This window comes from Eucalyptus grandis, chromosome 6 (genome assembly GCF_016545825.1).
Source record: "Eucalyptus grandis isolate ANBG69807.140 chromosome 6, ASM1654582v1, whole genome shotgun sequence".
Taxonomy (NCBI): Eukaryota; Viridiplantae; Streptophyta; class Magnoliopsida; order Myrtales; family Myrtaceae; genus Eucalyptus; species Eucalyptus grandis.
This window is the reverse complement of record NC_052617.1, coordinates 24,224,271-24,230,722: the sequence shown is the minus strand read 5'-3', so window position 1 is coordinate 24,230,722 and position 6,452 is coordinate 24,224,271.

Here is a 6,452-nt window from a genome sequence, read left to right as displayed (position 1 = left end):
TGGCTATGAAGAAGTATGGTTTTTACTAGAGTAACTCAAATCAAAATCTATTCTTGTTTGACAAGGAAAGGTAATGGCTTTAATAATCTATGTGGATAACATGGTTATCACATGGGATAACATAAAAGAGATCTCTAGACTTCAAAAGAGATAGGCAATTGAGTTTGAAATGAAGAACCTATGGGCTCTCAAATATTTCTTAGGGATAGAAATAGCTAGACCAAAAAATGGTGTATTTCTTTCTCAAAGAAAAAATGTGCTAGATTTATTGTTTGAAGTGGGATTGCTAGACTATAAGCCAGTTGATACTCTAATTGTTCAAAATCACAAGCTTGGAGAGTATCCTGATCAAGTGCTAACTAATAAGTAGAGGTATGAAAGATTAGTGGGTAAGTTAATCTATTTATCCCATACTCGTCAAGATATCGCTTATGTCGTAAGCATATGAATATGGTAGTTCTAATTCTTTGTTACTTAAACTCCACTCCAAGAAAAGGACTTTTGTTCTCAAAGAATAACCATGTTAATATTGAGGTTTATACAAATGCAGACTAGGCAGGGAGTGCTTCTGACTGGAAGTCCACAATGGGCTACTTCACCTTTGTAGGAGGCAATCTTGTCACTTAGAGGAGCAAGAAGCAAAAGGTAGTGGCATTGTCTAGTGATGAGGTTGAGTTAAGAAGATTGGCCAAAGGACTTTGTGAACTTGTTTGGCTTAAGATATTACTAATTGAGATTAGTTTTGCTCTCAATTTTGAGATGAGCTTATTTTGCGACAATAAGGTGGCCATTGATATTTCTCATAATCCAATCCAGCATGACCGTACTAAGCACATTGAGGTAGATACACATTTCATCAAAAAAACTTTGATCCCAATATAGTTTGATTCCCATTTGTTAAATTTGAAGACCACTTGGCAAATATACTCAAAAAGGCCTATCTCTAGTAAGATTTTCTACAACTCACTTGACAAGTTGAGCATCAATGATATCAATGCACCAACTTGAGGGGGAGTCTTGGCAAGAGTTGTCAACTTAGATTAATTAGAAAAATGGTAGGGCTAATTAGTTACTAAGTTTATATTGTATAATATTTTTATTTTGAGAATCAACTAAATTTTTAGCCTAAGATAGTATGTAACCTAGAATAGTTTTTTTGTACAATTATATATATATTTGTACTCATTTAGAAAAGATATTGAAGAGAGAAAAACTTCTCTATATATCAAAAACTACAGCTAACATACACACCAAAGTTTAATCAACGATGCAATATTTGAGAACTATAGCCATAACTATAGCACAAAAATTAAAAGGTAACAAGTTTTTTATGTGTTGTGCAAGGGGCCTCCAAAGAGTACCATGTAGCTAATTAGAACTATAATCAATGGTTGCCAATGGAGATTGCAAATGAAAATTACAAACAAATGTTACAAATAGAAGTTACAAACACTTAATGAAAGTTAAATAATTTCCTAGTGATTATGAGAAATTAGGACAATCCCAAAATAGTGAACAAAATAACCAACCAATGGTTATTCTCTTATCAATTGCTTTCTATCAATGTCCAAAAATTGCACTCATAAGGGAACTCATGAAACCACCAGTCATTATGAAGTTTAGGTCATAAGAAAGCATTATTCAAAGGATAGTGACTATTGTTTCTTTTTTTTTTTTTTTTTTCTTTTTTAAGAAAAAAGATCACATCAAGAAAGATTGCAATAAATATAAAACTTGGTTATCCAAGCACAAACCAATAGGTAGTGATCTTTTGGCATTTGTTTATGAATCAAACCTATAAAAAACCTCATCTAGTTCATGATGGTTAGATAACGGTGCAACAAATTATGTTGCTGACTCTATATAGATTTATAAATAGAAGGAAGCCAAATCATGGTGAATCATAACTTACTGTGGGAAACAACAATATAATCAACATTGAGTTTGTGAAAGATTTCATTTTAATTCTAAATTCTGGTTTTAATATAATACTATGAAAAATATTTTATGTATCATCCTTGAGACGGAACTTAGTTTCCATATCATATTTGGACATATGTGGTTATTCTTTTGAAATAAATAACAATACTATTTTTATGTTTTTAATTCAAATAAGGTTAGGTGCTGTAATATTTCCAATAAATTGTATATATTGCGTTTAACTCTCACTACTATATATGTTGTTTATGTAGTTGAAAAGGTTGTTTCCAAAGATCTCTATCTAAGGGACAGTCTTATGCATTGTGGCATAAACGTCTTAATCACATCTCTAGAGAAAGAGTAGAAAAGCTAATAAAGGTTGATATCCTACTTATATTTAAAATGACTAGAGACTTTGCATAGACTATTGTGAAGGTAAGATGATTAGGATAAATAAGAAAATTGTAATCCGAAGTTCTGAGCTATTGGATGTCATTCTACTTTCGATAAGGATATCTATACTTGATTAAAGAAAAGTCCGAGTTTCTTGACAAGTTCAAAAAAATTTTTAGATTGAAATAGAGATACAATTGGGAAAAGTTATAAAGGTTGTTAGATCTAACCGTGATGATGAGTATTTTGGTAAGCATGGCGATGCTTCATAACTTAATGAGTCATTTGCTAAATACTTGCAAGACTTCAGGATAGTAGCTTAGTTTACTATGCTTGGAAGTCCTTAATATAATGGTGAGGCCAAAAGGTGCAATAGCACCATTATGAAGATCATGAGAAGTATGACTAGCAAAACTAATTTAGCTGATTTTCTATGGGTTGATACTTTGAAAGCAACTTTGTGTTTCTACCAAAATTATTGATTTAACTCCATTTGAGTTATGGAATGGGCATAAACTTAGCTTGAATCATCTTAAAGTTTGAGGTGTCCTTAAAAGTAATATTATATATAATTCAACATTAAGTAAGTTACAATCTAGAATCACTTGAAGTTGCTTCACATCTTACCCAAATCATTCGAAGAGGTATTGATTTTATAATTCTAATGGAGGTACAATCATTATGGAATCATAGACAGCATAGTTTTTAGAGTTTGACATGGCCAATAAGAGGAGGTGCTCATAGACTATTAAGGATAGTAATACGGTGAAGACTACTATGTTTTTATCTTTACCTATATAGACAATTGTAGAGTCTCCTTCACTATAAATTGAGCCTGTTGAGGTCCAGGATTGTTGTTTAACATAATTCTTAATAAAGTTCCTTAAGCCTCTCTAAGTGTAGGATAATATTGCAATAGCTCCACTTAAGAAATATGTTAGGGAAAGACAATCAGTTATACCATCGAACTATACGATCAATTAGTGAGAGTGTGACTACGATATAAGTTATGTGGTTGATCCAATGATTTATACAGGTGTTGTTTCTTATCCTCAAACAGATCTATGGTTAGATGAGATGAAAGATGAGATGCAATTTATGAAACATAATGGTATTTAAGAGCTTGTGAGTTGTCTCAAGGTCACAAGCTCTTCCACTACAAACGGGTGTGCAAGATTAAAAGGGACTCCAAAAGATTTAGAAGTTTAAAGCTAGATTGGTAGTCAAGGATTTCATTCCGAAATAATGTGATAATTGTAAAGAAACATTTTTCTAGTCTCTTCTAAAGATTCTTTTAGAGTGAATATGGCATTAGTAAACTCATTTTGATATGAAGATACACCATATGGAATGTTAAAACTATCTTTCTAAATGGAGACCTTAATGAAAGGTTTATATTATGCAACTTGAAAAGTCTTGCAGTAGATGATTCAAATAAATTTGTATGCAAAATGAAAAATCTAACTAAGTTTTTAAAACTATGATACTTGAAGTTTCATAATATTGTCACTTTGTTCAGTTTTATTGAGAATAAAGTAAATTAGTGTATATATTACAAGATCAGTGGAAGAAAATTTATTTTTCCCATAATTTTTATAAATAATATTTTGCTTACAAGTAGTGATCTTGGATTATTGCATGAGACCAAGTAGATATTGTCAAAGAATTTGACATGAAGCACCATGGTAAGGTGTTTTTTGTCCTTGACTTAGAGATTTGTAAGGATTGTTCCCATCATATATTGAGTTTGTCTCAGAGAACATATGTTGATTATATTTGAAAAGATTTAGTATACAGCATTGCAAGTTAAGAATTACTCTTATCATTAAAAGTGATGAATTAAATCCGTTACAGTGTCCTTATGCTAGTGTACTTGAAAATATCATGTATGCGACAAGACTTCTAGGTAGATTTTAGTTAAATCAAGAATACGATTACTAGGTTACTTCCAAGAAGGTTTTAAGGCACCTAAAGAGGGCAAAAAACTATATGCTGATTTATAAACATGTTCATGTCCTATATCTAGTAGGGTACTCGGATGCAAAATTTGTTGGCTATTAAGATAAAGTCAGTAAGAGGGTACATCTTTATGTTTACAAAGATGCAGTATCATGGAAAAACAAGAAATAAAAATCTTTGTCATCATTTACCACATAAATGGAGTTTATAGCATGCTTTTCAGCTACTACTCAAGGCTCCGAACCTCATTGGGGAGTTAACCGTATTTGACTTTGTGGATAGACCTATATAGTTGTATTGAGACAATGACTCTATAGTATTATTCATCAACAATAACAAATGTCTCAAAGGGTCTAAACATATGGTAGTAAAATTTTTACCATAAAGGAAACGATTTAGAATGGTGACATTACAATAGGGTGTATTTCCACAAATGATATGCTTGTAGATCCACTAATTAAAAGGTCTTTGCCTTTGTGTGTTTGAACGACATATCATTAACATGGCTTTAGGAGTATCATGGGATACTATTGTTTAGTGGGAAATGTTTTGATTTTACTTTAATAAAGTTTACATATGTATTTGTTACATTTAGAAATATTATGATATGTATAGATTTTTTTACATTTAGTAAAGTGATTCTGAATGCATTGCCATCGAGTTGAATATATATTGATGAAAATCTTAAGGCATTGTGTAAACATTGAATAAAGGCTAGAGGCGTAGCCTTAAGGATATGTCTTGTTATAAAAAAAAAGAAAAAAAAAAAGAAAGGCTAATTATAAGGATAAGACATATGTAGGTTCATTGGAACTATAAAGATATTCTTTAATGACACATCAAGTTTTTTTTTTTTTTACACACTTAAGGTAAGAAAACATTGAACAATGAAGTGGATGAGACACATGTCACGACCTAACCCCTTCGACTAGGGAGGGAAATTTTAGGTTTAGAGGTATTGTCAACTTTAGGCTGACGCCCTTCCATTGACTTGGGCTCTCCCAAATTCATATTTCGCTCAATATCGGGTGTTTAAATTTTAAGCAATCAACCCTCTATGAATTTCAATTAAAGAGCCCCCTTTTTTGGTTGGCTAGAAAGCAAGTAAGATATGGGAGAATATCTTATTATTTGCGCAACCATAAAGTCTAGATTTGCAGACTTGATTACATTAATCATGAGACTAATGCCCTTTCAATACCTAACTCAATTAAATGCTAGCTAACATCATGGCAACCTATCAAAGAATTGCAGGCTTCGTCTTAGCCATTCTAAAACAAGGAAAATGACATCCGAGATACTGAGGCACACATCCAAGTATAATTACAAAGAAAAAACACACAAACAACCTAATATTGTTCTTAAAAGGAAAAAGAAATCCAAAACAAAGAATATTACAGTAAAGCCATAAAGGCTTATCCGGCGAATAAAATTTAACGAAATAAAATCCTACCGATCCTAAATTTCTAAAACCAGCCACCCAGGAAACAAACAGGCGTGAATAATTTAATATGAGGAAAGAATACCCTAAGTTGGGTGGCCTCGAACCACTGGCTTCGCCAGCAAGGGGGAGGTCTCCGACGAAGAGCTTTCCAGCCTGGTGATATGCATGCACGTTGGACTCGAAGAAGGATTTTTTATCAAATCACATACAAACACGGAGAAAGTACGAGGATAAGACTTGATTCAACAAATATCGCAACCAGTAGGAATCGATCTCGAGTTTAAACGCAAGTTAACATTCGGCCCTCTCTTAGGCATTTTATCGAACAGCTGAAGTGCGACTTCAATACGAATTCTCTGCGAGGTTTCAGAGGGATTTCTCAGCTTAGCAACGATAAATTTTACTCCAAGTCATCATTACACACTAGAACTCGACTTCGGTATTACACGATTCGTCCGAAATCTCATCGTTTTAGTTCAGTGTTCTCAAACTCAGTAGAACAGGGAAGAACAATGCATACGAATGAGAGATTTCCCTGGTTCAGAGCTATGGAGTCACGATCGTTGCAACCACAACAATGAGGCTTGAGAAGACCGCCCATAATCCTTCTTTCCAGCGATGAATGGTCCCGATCGACAGGCTTCTCTGTTCAACCTCGAGCGGATGTGATGGCGGGTGCTCGGAAAAAAATCAGTTTATGGCCGTCTAGGAGCGACCAAATCGGAAAAGGGATCTT